Genomic DNA, 16,591 nt, shown 5'->3' with positions numbered 1-16,591 from the left:
ATCTTTGGCTGCATTGGGTCTTTGTTGCTGCGCGCAGGCTTTCTCTAGTTACGGCAAGCGGGGACTACTCTTCGTTGCAGTGCACGGGCTTCTCATTGTGGTGGCTTCTCTTGTTGCAGAGCACCGGCTCTAGGCGCGTGGGCTTCGGTAGTTGTGGCATGCGGGCTCCAGAGCACAGGCTCAGTAGTTGTGGCGCACAGGCTTAGTTGTTCCGCGGCATGTGGGATCTTCCGGGACCAGGGCTTGAACCCGTGTCCCCTGCATTGGCAGGCAGATTCTTAACCACTGCGCCACCAGGGAAGTCCTCCATTATCTACTTTTGTGTTTGTTTAAATTTTTCATAATAAATTTTGTAAAAAGTAGAATGCACCAAGACCAGAACATAGCTCAAACAGAGCTGAACTTGAATCCCAGGTCTTCTGGTTTCTAGTGACTACTGGAGACCTTGTCAGGTTACTGAACCCCTCCAGTTCTCATTTTCCTCACCTGAAAATGGGAGTAATAATGTCCACTGTTATGAGGCTGTTATGAGGACTGAGATGATAGAACATGCAGACATCCCTCCATAGTGTTTGGCATGGAATCATACCTTTTCCCTCTCAGATGAACCGTCTCATCCATTCTGATTGAGGTTTCCAGATGATGCTGTAGAGGGTTCCAAGCAGGAAACCTTGAAATGTTCTGTAAGCTACACAAGCAAGAATTGAGCTGGAAGCACATCTGGGGCTAGACAAGTGGCCTGAAAAACATTCACACCACAGACTGACATGTGTGAGTTTACAAAGGTTAGCCCTGCAGATGGCTAAGGGACAGAGAGCGCAGTGACCTTGGCTCTCCCAAGGCCTCCCCACCTAGAGCAATGGAACCCCAATTTGATTTACATTTATAATCCCTTGCATTTCACGTATTCTCTACTTAAATGGTCAAGTGAGACACACTCACACTACCACTCACATGCAATTAATGATAACTAATAAGCATGCAATTTGGTCATCCTGGGTGTTAAAAGGACCCATCAAGAAAGATGGAAAGCAGATCAGAACCACAGACAGGGATTTCATCCCCTGGGGAGCCCCTGGGAGCCATTTAGATAAGCATCATCTCACCTCAAGCCAAACCTGCTGGGAACAGGATCCCTTATCACACCAGCAGTCCTGTTCAGCCTTTCAAGGAGAGCATTTCCTGGTATGTAGGTCTTTAACTACCAGGTGTGTTTGCCCACTCTTGGCCCTTGCTTTCTAGTACCATACCTGATGAGTCAACACTGAGGGAACGGCACACTTCACGTTTTGCAACTGTTGTGCAAAATAGAACTTCAGTGAAATTCCTCAACCCGTTGACTGTACAGAAACTGCAAGGAGCCAAAGGGCCAACCTCTGACTTTACAAACACCAGATATGCTTCTTGACACCCGTCTCTGGAACTAACTTGGCAAATGCTGTCCATCCTTAATGGTTGTGTAGGAGGGAGGTATTTAAGTCTATAGCATCCTCAAAGCCTCGGTACAGACCTAGTCAGGGCAGGTCGTGTCCAATGTGTGTTCTTCAGTGTGTTAGGGAGCTGAGCCTATCTTCACTGAGATCCCACCAGGGACCCTCCAAGGACAGAGTTCTCATTGGGTGCGTTTTCCCCCCCTCCGACTTCTCCCACTCTGCCCACAAGGGTAAAACAGAGTTCACGCTGAACTTTGAAGCTGTAACCTGGCCTCAGAACTATGTACCATAAAGAGCACTCACGTGTCTTCCAAAGTAGTTTCAAGTCCATATAGTTTCCTAGTTGCAACACTGGGTGATTTCACTTTAACTGCAGGAGCTCTAAGCAGAATCTTTCTGAGGAGCCTCTTTGTGCAAAAGCCCTTATGAAATCTGCGAGGCCAACTCCTTCCGTGGTCCTCAAGCGCTCCGCGGGCGCCTGGACCACCACTGCATTTCCAGGACTGCCCAGGAGAGCCGAGTCTCTTTGCTATGTCACTGACACGCAGGTTCTTTCGCTGGGAACCAAGCGACAAGAACCAGGACCCTTAGGACACAGGATTCTTGTCCTGTGCTTCTCACTGGATGATTCTATTATCTTAAGAGCATTGTTAAGGAGAAAACAGCAGCCATCGTTGATTTCTCAGAAATGTGGCCCATTTCAGTATACCCTCAGGGAGGCTAGCTATTGTGTCTTCTGGATACTCTCTGTGATCCGGGCACACTGGGGGGGGGGCAGCATAAATATTAATTAATGCCAGTCCATTAGGAAAAGAAAATGGAAAGACCCCTATAGCAGTGAACCTACAAGCCCCAGAGGCCTTGCTGGAACTGTGACAAGGAAAGGCAGTGACACAGCCTGAGAAAAGCAGCCTTCTTCCCACACTCAACTCAGGCACTGAAGCAGGGGTGGCATTGTCTGCGCTGTCGCTGGCGGGCGGGAGGGGTCCCTGGCAGCCGCCCAGCATCCCCCATCGCTGTCCGGTGTATTCAGGTAACGCGGGCCTCCTTGCCGACCGACTGGGGCTCCCCAGCTGCCTTCTGCACATAGACCTGGGGCAGGATCCTCGGGGGAGGGAAGCTGCTGCTAGGGAGGGGACCTGGGCTCAGGGCAGAATAGGGCCGGTGGAAGGAGGGCTTGGCGACCGCTGATCCTTGCCCTTTCCGGGAATTGGAGTCACTGGGTCAGAGAAACGTCTCAATACCTTCCGGGTTTCCAAGGCTGGTTGGAAACCTGCTCCTTTAGGGTGGAAACCACGTCCTTGTATCCGCACCCTTATGAGGGTTTTAGGATCCGGGTGGGGAAGGGAGTCCCATCAGAGCAGCTCCCAGTTCTTTCTGTGGAAGCTGATACTGCAGATCTCCTCCCCCAAGTGGTTGTAAATCTCCCTTCTCCTCCATTTTTGTTCTTTAGTCTCTGAAAAGCCTGAGAAGGGGATGGGGGCGGCAGGCAGGGAGAAGAAAAGAGGCGGAGGGGGGCGGGGCTGAAGAGGAGGAAAAGCTTCCAGCTCCTTCCTCTCTCCAAGGCTTGTTTGTTACTGCGGTGGGAGTTTTTGTTTGGGGGTCTTTCGTTTTTCCTTTGAATCAAAGCAATCCGTTCTGATGCATCCCGTGGAACAACTCTTTCCAGCTCGTAGCCCCCAGGCCGAGGCTTGTGTCTCTAATTCCTTCTATTAACGCCAGGGGAACTTAGGTTTTGTTCTGATCTCCTCCAATTCCCAGGCACGTACTTTCCCAGCCCTGGACTGGGAAGCTTTGTGCGTGTGGTAGATCACAGAGCCGTCCGGCTCCAGCACTTAAAATGGAGGGACTAACACTGATTGAGCACCAACTGTATGCCAGGCACTGTTCTAAGTGCTTTGTGTATATGAACCAGTTACCCCTCCAAGGTAGGTATTATCATTCTCTATTTTCAGGTGAGGAAACCAAGCTTGGAGAGTTAAGAAAATTGTCCAAGGTTTCACAGCTGGTCAGGGGCAGGCTGGCATTCTGGCTCCGGAAGCTGCATTTTTAACCAATATGCGATACCCCCAGGGATGCGTTGTATTCTTTCGTATGTATACAGAAGAGTGTATGTATTCAGGCCCCTATTTCTGGTTATTTAACTTCGTTCAAAATTTTTTCCTATTATTGATAATATAATGATGAATGTTTCTGTAATAATAGCTAATAATTCTTAACATTTATTGAACTGCTAATGGTGACAGGCACTGTTTCAAGTTCTTTATGCATCGTAACTAACTTAATCTTTGTGACTACTATTAGTACTGTTTAACCAATGAGAAAAATGAGGCCAGAGCAGTTGGTTAAATATTTTGTCCCAGGTTGCACAATTAGGAGGTGGCAGAGTTATCTCAAAGCTGTTGGTCTTATGATGCTGTCTAGACATAGGTCTGTGACCACACTTCTGATATTGCTTCAGGAAAGATTCTGAAGCTGGAATTACTAGGGCAGAAGATAGAAATGTTTTTAAGGATCTGGATATATATCACAAAATTATTTTCCAGGAACACTGGATACTTATGCTAATTTGTATTCCCATGAGTGCTATGCAGTTGATTAAGGAATCTAAAGAGTTGGATGAGCCCCTGGGCGATGTGTCCATAAACCTTTTGGATTTTGTCAGTTAATCCAGGCATTTACTATCATTAATGGTATTATTTTTATGAAAATAAAATATATGTCTGCCTCAAAACTACATTTCGGTGGGAGCATCTGAGGTGCTGGTAATGTTCTATTTCTTGATCTGAATGGTGTTTACCCTGTTATCACAAGGATGAATTATCCTTGTGATAATTCATGAAGCTATTGCCTTAGAACTTATGCACTTTTCTGTTTGTAATTTATACTTAATAAAAGTTTATTTACACACTACTATGTGTAAAATAGGTAAACAACAAGGACCTATTGTATAGCACAGGGAACTATATTCAATCTCTTTTAATAACCTATAATGGAAGAGAATCTGAAAAAGAATATATATAACTGTATCACTTTGCTGTACACCTGAAACTAATGCAACTTTGTAAATCAATTGTACTGCCATTCTAAAAATTTTAACATTAAAATTTATTAAAAAAACTATCAGGGACTTCCCTGGTGGTCCAGTGGTTAAGAATCTGCCTGCCAATGCAGGGAACACAGGTTTGATCCCTGGTCAGGGAACTAAGATCACACATGCCACGGAGCAACTAAACCTGTGCGCTACAACTACTGAGCCTGTGCTCTAGAGCCCGTGCACCACAACTAGAGAGAAGCCCAAGCACCACAACGAAAGATTCTGCATGCCACAATTAAGACCCATCGCAGCCAAATAAATACATTAAAAAAAAAACTTTAAATATAACCTTTTGGAAGTTAGGGATAGAATACATTGGAATCCATTGTAAAGAATAAGAAAATGACTCAGTCATCACCATGTTTTCTCCACATGTTGGATAAAAGGAGATTTTACAAGAAACAGTTTCTTGATTCCTTTTTTTCTCATCTCTAATACGAGAATTGAATAGACATTAAACCACAACATTCCTAAGAAATACAGTTCTAAAAAAGTCCTTTGCCTGTTTCTATTGTTTTTGTTTTGTCCAAGAAAGGTTTTTTCTTTGAAACTTCAAAAGTATGACACAAATTTAAAATAGTCAGACTTATGATGAATGAGTTTTTGGCAAGGACTTGAGAACAATGATTATGACCCCAGAGAGAGTTGTTCTCTTTCTGTCTTTGCTTTCTAATGTGTTCTTCCTTAATATTTGGTTTTGAGGTACTGGGTTCTGATATGGCCTGATGCCTCTATTCAGCAATGTCCCTAAAGACTCAGGTACATCTTTCCATGGCTAATGGATCAGCCCAAGAAGATCAATATATGATCATTTCAAGAAAACATTATAAGAAAGTATGCTCTTACTCTAATGGAAGCCAGTTGCAATTTCCTTATCAATTTCCCAGTTGTTGTAAAATATTATTTTAGTGCTTATTTCTCTCTGCTGACTTTATATTCGATCTAAAATTAATTATTTAGCCCCATTCAATTTCTTAGTTCCTGGACTCCAGTTGTAATTTTTATCAGTTTTTATTCCTCTGCCACAGAGGACTGAAGTGGCTGCAGGATGAGGACCTTTCATGACAAGACAAAAGGAGCCATGTTTCCCAATTCTCCCTTTAGCTTCTACCCCCACCCCCTGCCAAAGTCTCAACGTGAGATTCTGTGAGTTCTTTTATTGAGTTATTAATATTCCTTTATTTAGACTGACTTTCTTCCATTTCTACCAAATATCTCACCACTGTGTTAGTCTGCTCAGGGTGACATCACAGAACACCGTAGGCTGGGTAGCTTAAACAACAGAAATGTATTTTCTCACAGTTCTGGTGGCTGGAAGTTCAAGATCAAGGTGCCCACATGGGTGGGTTCTGATGCGAGCCCTCTTCCTGGTTAGCAGATAACAGCCTTCTCACTGTGTCCTCACATGGTCTTTTCGCTCTGCATGTGGAGAGAGAGAAATCTCTGGTGTCCCCTCCTCTTCTTATAAGGACACTAATCCTATTGGATTAGGGCCATACCGTATGACTTCATTTAACCTTAATTACTTCCCTAAAGGCCCTGTCTCCAAATATCCCTGAAATAAATGGGGGTAAGGGCTTCAACATATGAATTTGAGGGAGGGCACAACTCAGTCCATAACGTTACCAGAGTCACTACAATTAAAATTAAGCTTTGTTGGGACTTCCCTGGCTGTCCAGTGGTTAAGACTGCGCACTTCCAACACAGGGGGTGTGGGTTGGATCCCTGGTTGGGGAACTAAAACCCCATGTGCTGCGCAGCCTAAAAAGAAAAAGAAAAATTAAGCTTTGTTTTCCCTTTCAAAGTAGGTCTTTCTTTCCCCCTAGTGTTTCTGTTAAATGACATTGAATTTTTTAATATGTAAAACATTTTTGGATTTCTGCTAACCGTACTATGGGAATCCAGACATAAAGAAGACATAGACCCTACTCAAGTAGATGCCTCCAGGAGTTTATATAAAGTAATGAAGGAGATGATTGCATGCACAAAGAACCAGAATACCTAGAAGACTGGAGATTCTTTAAAAGACACCGTGCTATGCTATGGGATTCAGAGGAAAAGATTATCCTCCTCCAAGGGCCACCATTTGAGCATCATAATCAGGGACAGGCAGGCTGTGGACTGGGGAAGATATAGACAAGGCCACACCAGGCTCAGCAGGAGTAGGCACCAGGAAGCAGGAAAGTGCAGTGCAGTTGGAACTGAGGGAGTCAGGAGGGAGCACCGTGGAGGCTAATCTTAGGGCATAAGAGCAGGTTGCTCACGCTCTGAAATCAGCACTTAAAAAGAGTCACTGTGACTAGATGGCCCTTGACAATCTGGATATTTTGTCTCAGTAATTCTGATGCCATCAATTTTTTCTCCAGGGTTGCAACAGACCAGTTTCTTTGTGCACCAGATGAAGTATGTAGCTGGCTGTGCTGTGTGTGGGAGAGGGAAGGGGAGACAGAGGAAAATGAAGGAATGAGACTGTATCTTCAAAAAATAAGATCACACTTACCTGCCGTGTCAGGATGCTCACACAAAGAAAACCATGAGAACACCAAGACTAGCTGAGAGAACAGCAGAGTCTTTCCAAGTTCCCCCCCACCAAAATATTTCACTTACAACACTTGATGTAAACATATGAACTGGCAACATAAAGAAAATATTCTTGGAAGGGAGCATATTCAAAATGTTCCACATCACTAGTGATCAAATAAATACAAAATTTAAAAACAATGAGTTACTATTTTCTCCTTATCAGATTAGCAAATATTTTAAAATGATACTGCTGGTGAGGGTGTGTGTCTCATGGCACACATTGCTAATGGGAATGTAAAGTGTTACAACCTTTCTAGAAAGTAATTGCGCAATGTTTTACTCTCTTGAGAGCCCCAGAAATATTAATACACCTTGATGGGATAATTCCACTTACAGGAATCTATGCTGAGAATATAGAGGTGTGGACAAATATGTGTGTTTAATAATTTCACTGAAGTTTAATTTATAATAATTGGAAATTTAGAAACAATCTGTGAACTCTTGGAAAATTGGCTGCATAAATGACGTATCAATTAATGGAATATTCTTCAGCTGTTTAAAAATGTGTTTTCAAATAATTTTACTGATATAAATTTGCATATTATAAATATGTTTTAAAAAAGCATTTTCCAAAATTATGTATGTAATAAAAATATGCATGAGAAAAAATAGAGATAATAAATTGTAATGATATTTATTCATATTGCAAATATTTATTCAGCATATTGTATGTCTGGCAATGTATTCGTCTGTAGGTAGTGGGTCTATAGATGATCTATTTTATTCTTTATACTTTGCTGGGTTTTCCAAATTTTCTAGAGCATTTAATTGCTTTTTGTCCAAAATATGCATTTTAATAAAACCTTTCTTAATAAAACCTTTCTATCTTTTAGGGCCCAAGTCCACCCTTCCATAAAGTATTTCGTGGTTACACTAATAGGAAATAACCTCTAGCTTTTCTATGACTCTTTCATACTGATCTTAACATATATGGTCTTGAATTGGAGCCACTGTATGTATGATGTTCATCCCAACTGGTTTGGGAACTACTGGAGAACAGGGATTATGATTTAGAGGTCCTGAGTATCGAAGCAAAAGCCTAGCTCTCCTTCCCCACCTTCCATAAAGCCTTTCCTTCTACTTGAAAAAGTGGGTGATTTTTTCTTCCCTTGAATCCTCAAAACAGCTTTTATGCCTCTTTTATTGGAGGTCCATTCTGCTTTGGATGATAGCTAATTGTGCTTGTCTTGACCCCCTATTTGTCACCCAACTCCTGATTATAGGAAATGTATCTCATTCCTCTCTGTGCCCAGAGCGGTGCCTTGTATAAGGTGTGTGCTTAATAGACAGTTGGACCTATGACTGAATGTGTATTGTGTTAGAGAGTGTTCTAATTTCATTCTTTTACATGTAGCTGTCCAGTTTTCCCAGCACCCACTTAATGAAGAGACTGTCTTTTCTCCATTGTATATTCTTGCCCTCTTTGTCATAGATTAATTGACCACAGGTGCGTGGATTTATTTCTGGGCTTTCTATCCTGCTTCATTGATCTATACGTCTGTTTTTGTGTCAATACCATACTGTTTTGATTCCTGTAGCTTTATATTATAGTCTGAAGTCAGGAAGCCTTATTCCTCCAGCTCTGATTTTCTTTCGCAAGATTGCTTTGGCTGTTTGGGGTCTTCTGTGTCTCCATACAAATTTTGAAATTTTTTGTTTTAGTTCTGTGAAAAATGCCATTGGTAATTTGATAAGAATTGCATTGAATCTGTAGATTGTCTTGGGTAGTATAGTCATTTTGACAATATTGATTCTTCCAACCCAAGAACGTGATGTATCTTTCCATCTCTTTGTGTCACCTTCAGTTTCTTTCATCAACATCCTAAATGTTCAGAGTACAGATCTTTTGCCTCCTTAGGTAGGTTTATTCCTAGCTATTTTATTCTTTTTGATGTGATGGTAAATGGGATGGTTTCCTTAATTTCTCTTTCTGATCTCTCATTGTTGGTGTATAGAAATGCGACAGATTTCTGTGTATGGACCTATGACTGAATGAACATGGGCTCTTTCCAGCTATTTCCAACAGGTGCCCTGCAGTTAGCACCTGCTCAGAAGAGTTGCAGACTGCTGTACAGGCCCAGGAGCAGAAGGTGAGATCAGAGATGCCTACAAAGACTAAGTAGCCCCAAAGCACTGAGCAATGGTAGTCATGAAGCCCAACCCCTCAGAAGAATCTGCCAGGAAATAACTTCACCTTAGACCTGCGATGCCCCCAATACTACTCTTTAGCTCCTCTCTGGGTCCTGAGAACTTCATCTGTAAAGCTTTGCCTTCTTTCACCATTTCACAAACTCAGAGATGAATTCCCCAAAGAATTCCACTCCTCCAGTCATAAATTGAACATCATAGATTTGCCCTGCTGCCCATTTCAGGCCCTAATCCCCCAAAGGTGGTCATTAAGAGAAAAGTTTAAAATCAAGGACTGCATAAATATAATTTTAGAATAAAAAAACACAAGGAAATAAGGCACAAGATTTGGTTCCACGGAACTTGCGTTTATTGTGCTCCAAATTTTTGCAAAGCCTTGTCCTGGGCACTGAAAATAATCCAAAGATTAAATAGGACATTGATCTCATTCATTAGATCCCGCATGAATATATGGCACTGTAACAGGAAAGGGGGGAGTGGAGGGGAGGGGTGGGGGGGGTCACTGCACAGGGCTGCAGGGGTCTGCAGGGGTCTGGATAGAGGTGGAAAATAAATGGAAGAGCTGCTGGAAGTTATGCTCATAATTGTGGACATTGATACTTTGGGTCTGTGCCCAGGAAATGTAAGATGTGGGTGTAAAAGAGTTCTGAGCACAATTTTCAATGTTTGTATGGGGGCTGGGTCCCCTGACACCACCAAGCAATTATCTGCAACACCAGCAGGGTGTCCTACAATTCAGCTCAATACTGACACTACTACCTCGAGAGAGCATCAGACTACACAGGTTAAAGGTTTGGTCGCACAAGACTACACCCCCCCACACATTCCCCCCCGCCTTCCACCCCCTTCTGAGGCCAGTCACAAGTCCAGGTTGTCACCTATGCTTCTGATCCACCAGCTACAGACAAGAGGTTTCAACGACCCCCTCCTTGGGCTCGATTAATTGGCTAGAGCAGCAGCCCACAGAACTCAGAGAAACATTTTTCTTGCTCGATCACCAGTTTATTACGAAAGGCTATAACTCAGGAACAGACAGATGGAAGAGATGCACAGGGCAAGGTGTGGGGAAAGGGTGAGGAGTTTCTATGCTGTCTCCAGGCGCACCACTCTCCCCAGATCTCCATGTGTTCCCCAACCTGGCTCTCAGAACTGTGTCCTTTTGAGTTCTTATGGAGGCTTTATTACATAGGCACGACTGATTAAATCATTAGCCATTGGCGATTGATTCAACCTCCAGTCCCTCCCCCTCCCCAGAGGTCAGGGTGTGGACTGAACATTCCAACCTTCAAATGACAATGTTGGTTCTCCTGGCAACCAGTCCCCATCCTTAGGTGTGGTCCAAAAGTCACCTCATTAACGTAAAAAAAGACATTCTTAAGGGTCTCATCACTTAGGAAATTCCAAGAATTTTAGGAGCTCTGTGCCAGAAATGGAACGAAGACCAAATATGTATTTATTATAAATCACAATATCATGGGGTGGGATTCAGATAGAATAGGAAAGGCTTTAGGAAAAAACCAAAAAACAAAATTCTAAGGCAATATTGGATAGAATGTGTGATGTGAGACAGGTTGTTATAGAAAAAAAAAAAAAAGACAGAAAAAGATGGTATTTAACAGAACCCAGCACATCTGTCAATGTTCTTAGCTATTGTCAACACTAGTTAGTTTGAGCATAAAAGGAAGTTGTTAAAGAATATTAAAACACCATCAAGAAAGTGAAAGAACAACTTACAGAATTTAAGAAAATATTCTCAAGTCATATTCCAATAAGGGACTTGTTTCCAGAATATAAAAATTAAAAAATAAATTTAAAAAGACAATTAAAGGGACTTCCCTGGTGGCGCAGTGGTTAAGAATCCGCCTGCCAATGCAAGGGACATGGGTTTGAGCCCTGGTCTGCGAAGATTCCACATGCCGTGGAGCAACTAAGCCCATGCACCACAACTAGTGAGCCTGCACTCTAGAGCCCGCGTGCCACACTACCGAAGCCCGCACGCCTAGAGCCTGTGCTCTGCAACAAGAGAAGCCACCGCAATGAGAAGCCTGTGCACCGCAACAGAGAGTAGCCCCCCGCTCGCCGCAACTAGAGAAAGCCCGCGTGCAGCAATGAAGACCCCACGCAGCCAAAAATAAATAAATAAATAACAAGACAAAAATGGGCAAAGAGGGCTTCCCTGGTGGCGCAGTGGTTGAGAGTCCGCCTTCCGATGCAGGGGACACGGGTTCGTGCCCTGGTCTGGGAAGATCCCGTATGCCGCGGAGCGGCTGGGCCCGTGAGCCATGGCCACTGAGCCTGCGCGTCCGGAGCCTGTGCTCCGCAACCGGAGAGGAGAGGCCACAACAGTGAGAGGCCCGCGTACTGCAAAAAAGTGATGATTGCACAACAATGTGAATGAATGTACTTAATGTCACTGAACTGTACACTTCGAAATGGCTAAAGCGGTAAATTTTATGTATTTTTAACCACAATTAAAAAATTTTTTTTAATGGGTAAAGGATTTTAATAGACATTTTTTCAAAGAAGATACACAAATGGTCAAAAAGCACATGAAAAGATATTCAACATTATTAGCCTTTGGGAAATGCCAATAAAAACCACAATGAGATACCACTTTATACCCAGTGGGAAATTGGAACCCTAATATAATATTGCTAGTGGTAATGTAAAATGATGTAACTGCTTTGGAAAACAGTCTGGCAGTTCCTCACATTTTTAAACATAGAACTACCACATGACCCAGTAATTCTCCTCCTAGATATATACCCAAGAGAAATGAAAATATATTTCGGACAAAAGCTTGTACACAAATGTTCATAGCAGCATTATTCATACTAGCCAAAAGGTGAAAGCAATCCACTGATGAACGGGTAAACAAAATACAGTATATCCTACTAGACAATGAAATACTATTTGGCAATACAAGGAAGGCTGTACGGATATGTGCTACAACATGGATAAATCTTAAAAAAATTTTGCTCAGTGAAAGAAGCCAGACACAGAAGGCCACGTGGTGTATGTTTCCATTTATATGAAATGTCCAGAACAGGCAAATTCACAGAGACACAAAGTAGATTAGTGGTTGCCAGGGGCTGGGAGGAGGGGGAAATGGGGAGTGAGCAGCTGGTGTGTGTGAAGTTTCTCTTCAGGGTGATGAGAATGTTCTGGAATTAGATAGTGGTGATGGTTGCACTACCTTGTGAACATACTACAAGCCACTGGACTGTACACTTTGGTTTTTTTTGAAGATTTTTTTTATTGAAGTATGATTTATAATGTGTTAATTTCAGGTGTACAACAAAGAGGTTCAGTTATACATATATATATATCTTTTTTTAAAAGATTTGTTTGTCTTATAGGTTATTACAAGATACTGCGTATAGTTGCCTTTGCTATACAGTAGGTCCTTGTTGGTTATCTATTTTATATATATGGGTTGTCCACTTTAAATGGATGAATTTTATACTATGTGAATTATATCTCAATAAAAGCAGTTGTGGGCTTGGGGTTTTTTTACAAAAGAATATTACATGACTCAGAGAATCTTCAAGAAATCCAGAGACTTGCATCTCTTGAAAGCTTGGAGGCTACCCCACTGAGAACAATGCCGGGATGGTATCACAGGGTGGTTCCAGGATGAGCCCCAGTACTGCTCCTCCGGGCACAGGCACCTAGGACCTTCGCCCCTGCTGCCTCTGGGCCTCCATTCCCTTCTACCAGACTCCATCACCTCACGGAAAGCAGCTTCCTTAGAGTCTGATTTCCCATATTGCTTTCCTCCAGACCGAAGCCTGGCATCTATCCTCCTGACTGCCAGAGCCTAGGCCGCAGTTTCGAGCCCTAACTGCAAAGGAGGCTGAGAAAGCAGGTTGGTTGTAGGAGACGAGTCAAACAAATGGTCACTCACCCCCTCCACTTCTCAGGGAGTTTGCTGGACAATGACTTTATTTTATTGTTTTATTTTAATGTTTATTTTTTTTGGCCATGCCGAGAGGCATGCAGGATCTTAGTTCCCCGACCAGGGATTGAACCCATGCCCCCTGCGTTGGAAGCGCGGAGTCTTAACCACTGGACCGCCAGGGAAGTCCCTGGACAGCGATATTAAAGTCACAAAATATTGGAGCTAAACAAGCCCTTTGAAGTTCATGTGTTCTGACAGTTCTCCAATGACTACCACACTGCCAAAGGCAATGGCAATTTCTAGCGCTGTCTTGCCTGACTTTGTAAGCATCTGGCAATATTAATCATTCCTCTCTTAAACATTTCTCTTCACGGTTTGTAGGTCACCCCTCTTGTACCTTTCTAATCATTTTTCTCTCACTTTCCACCCAGAGCTGCTCTCTTTGTCCACTTAAAACTAGTGTTTCTCCACATCTCCAAACTCAATCCTGCTCTTTTTTTAGTCTTTATTGAATTTGTTACGATATTGCTTCTGTTTTATGTTTTGGTTTTTTGGCCAGGAGGCATGTGGGATCTTAGCTCCCTGATCAGGGATCAAACCTGCAGCCCCTGCATCGGAAGGTGAAGTCTTAACCACTGGACCCCTGGGGAAGTCCCTTCAATCCTGCTGTGAATTCACAGTGTGAATGTTAGGGGTTAAATTGTGTCCCCCTAAAATCCGTATGTTGAAATCCTAACAGCCAGTACCTCAGAATGTGACTTTATATGCAAATAGGGTAAGTTCCAAACAGGAAATAGAGATAAGGGCAGATGTAATTAGTTAAAATGAGATCATACTGGAGTAGGGTGGCCTCTAATCCAGTTATCACTGGTGTTCTTATAGAAAGGGGACATTTGGACCCAGACGCTCACACAGGGAGAAAGCCATGTGATTGAAGTACTGCTGCCACGAGCCAAGAAACTACTAGAAGCCAGGAGAGAGTCCTGGCACAGATCCTTCCCTGGCGCCCTCGGGGGGGCATGGCCCCATTGACACACTGATCTTGGATATCCAGCCTCTAGAACTGTGAGACAATAAATTTCTGTTGTTGGAGTCACCCAGTTTGTGGTACTTTGTTATGGCAGTCCTAGCAAGTGTGAATATCCTTTAGCCCCGTATTTATCTTCTTCTATTATAGGTGGGCAACTGCTTAATTTATGTTTTTAGCCCGTAACACCCCCAAATACCTTATAGATCCATGTGGCAGTGTTGTCTGCTAGGACATTTGCATTTGGATAGCCCACAGAAACTAGAAACTCTTAAACCACACTCGTCATTTCTCAGATGCCACTTGTTCCCCCTTTTTCATTTGTCTCTTGCTGAATCTACCCCATTGCCCACTGTCAGAAACCTGAGTGACAGCCTACAACTCTGCTCCCCCCCTTGTGACGGGCCATCAAATACTAAAGGTTACACCTCTCACCCATCTTTGGAGTCTTTTCTGTCCACCCCAGACCCACCTCCACTCCCTTCCAGATGCCTTCCACAGCGATCTTTCTGAAACACAAATCTAATCAACTCACTTATCTGCTTTAAAATTCTTCAGAGGGGCCTTATAGCTTCCAAACAAAGGTCAAATCCTGGAGTTTAGCTGATAAGATCTTTATGGTCTGACTGCTTGCCACCCTGGGTAACCCCATCTCTCACCTTTGCACCTTTCGCCTGCTTTCTGCTGACACACAGACGTTCAGATCTCCTCCTACCTGTCTTCATTCTACCTGATGCCTGCTCAGTCTTCAAAACTCAAACGCAGCCTCTTCTGGGAAGCCTTCCTTGATTTCCAGCATGATTCAAAACCTGCTTCTGGGTGCCAGTAACCCTCTGAGCGTAGACTATTACAGCAATTTCACAATGCACTGCAATTGTTGGTTTCCACCCCCTTTCTCTCTCCCCGCCCCCCGCCCCGCTACTAGTAAGGCACTTGAGAGTAGAGACTTCAGGCTTTTTCCAACTTTCTTTTCACAGCCTAGTGCCTGGTACACGCAAATGTTTCCAGGCGGAAGGAAGGGGAGGGGAGAGAGGGGGGGAGACTCTCTACCCTAACCTGTTTTACGGTGTAAAATATAAGACCTTTGAGACGCAGTAATTTCTCCTCATTTTCGGTGACGATCGTGTCCTCGTTGACTCATTGTCAGAATTTACTGAAAGTAAACGCAGAGATGTTTTTCCTCTCTCACTTTCAGGAGTTGTGATTGCTCTGAGTAATGAGCCATTCTGTCCTGGAGACTGGCCCTTTGCAGCCAGGGCAAACTGAAGTCATTCCCCCGAAGGCACAGACTTTGCAGCGTGTTTACAGGGCTGGGGGGAGGACGCGTGTTCTGGAGTAGCTCTGAGAACCGCGCCCACCCTTCTGCCCGGGAACCGCGATTGGTCCTCCGCCGCGGCGGGCCGCGGGAGCCCGCAGTCAGCGCGCGCGAAAAGCAGTCAGGAACCGGGCGCCGCGTTGCGTGTGCTCTGCCTGCTGCGTGTGCGGAGATTAGCGGCCGCGCCGGGGGCCGGAAACGCGGCGGGCGCCGGGCAGTGCGTAATCCAGGATTTGCCGCGGTCGCGCGGTTGATGGAAAACAGATGTCTCAGCCCTGGGCCTGAGCACAGGATGGAAGTGACCGATCCGAGCGCCTCTTGGAAGCGAGGACACCGAGTTGAGGCTCTTCGGGATCCAGCCGGGAGGCGGCTCTCCCTCGTCTCGTGGGTTTTCGCGGCTTCAGCATAGAGCCCGAGAGCGCCGGGCGGTGCCGCGGCTTCACTCGCCGCGGGCAGTGCGCGCCTCTTCTGTCGCCGAGCGGGTCGCCGTCGCTTAGTAAGTCGGTTGTTGCTGGGCCGCGGCCCGGGCTGTGCGTGCGCGGCTGCGCAGGTGGGCCCGACCCGGCCCCCTGGAGCCTCCCCTCTGGGCAAGGTTTGCGTGGACCGAGGTGTGCGGAGCCACCGGAGGCTCCGCTTCCGGGTCCTAGTCGGTGGGGCGGGGGTGTGCGTGGTGGGGAGCCAGGGACCGGCCGCTAGCCGCGCGCCTGCCTCGCTCTCCTGGGGCGGGGACTCTCCGCCAGTCCCGAAAAGTGTGCGCCGAGCTTCGGAAGAAACGCTTTTCTCGTCATTTTGCAACTGAGGGGAAAAGAAAAGAAAAGATATTCTTCATTAAAGCAGTAGGTGTAATAATTGTTGAAAAGATGGGTTTCCTTCTCTCTGTCTCTTTACATTTCGGTCGTTTCCCTACAACCAACTACTGAAACCGATTTCCTTCCTAATCAGCCTCTACTCAGATCCTCTGCCCAAGTTCTTAGAGGAGAGAGATGTTGATTTTTGAGGGTTTTCAGGGCTTTTTTGGTTTGATATATTATGAAAAGGCATGCCCCATGTTGAAAACTGCATGCTGCGTACAAATTAGGTAAGAGGC

General features: G+C 44.6%; 1 protein-coding gene across 15 annotated transcripts in view; it reads left to right on the top strand.

Moving 5' to 3' along the window:
• The window catches only part of TRIM2 (tripartite motif containing 2), a 171,152-nt gene that overhangs the window by 53,271 nt on the left and 101,290 nt on the right, over positions 1-16,591 (top strand). For 3 of the 15 annotated variants that reach the window (XM_060299678.1, XM_060299675.1, XM_060299672.1), the window contains one exon: positions 9,069-9,203. The exons of 11 other annotated variants lie outside the window; for them this stretch is intronic. The gene's annotated coding sequence lies outside the window, so the exon portion shown is untranslated. Of the gene's footprint in view, positions 1-9,068; positions 9,204-15,981; positions 16,001-16,591 lie in introns of those variants that run through there. One more of the 15 variants, XM_060299681.2, reaches the window with a different exon arrangement.

Source organism: Globicephala melas, chromosome 5 (genome assembly GCF_963455315.2).
Source record: "Globicephala melas chromosome 5, mGloMel1.2, whole genome shotgun sequence".
Classification (NCBI taxonomy): domain Eukaryota; kingdom Metazoa; phylum Chordata; class Mammalia; order Artiodactyla; family Delphinidae; genus Globicephala; species Globicephala melas.
This window is presented reverse-complemented; position numbering and strand designations above follow the sequence as displayed.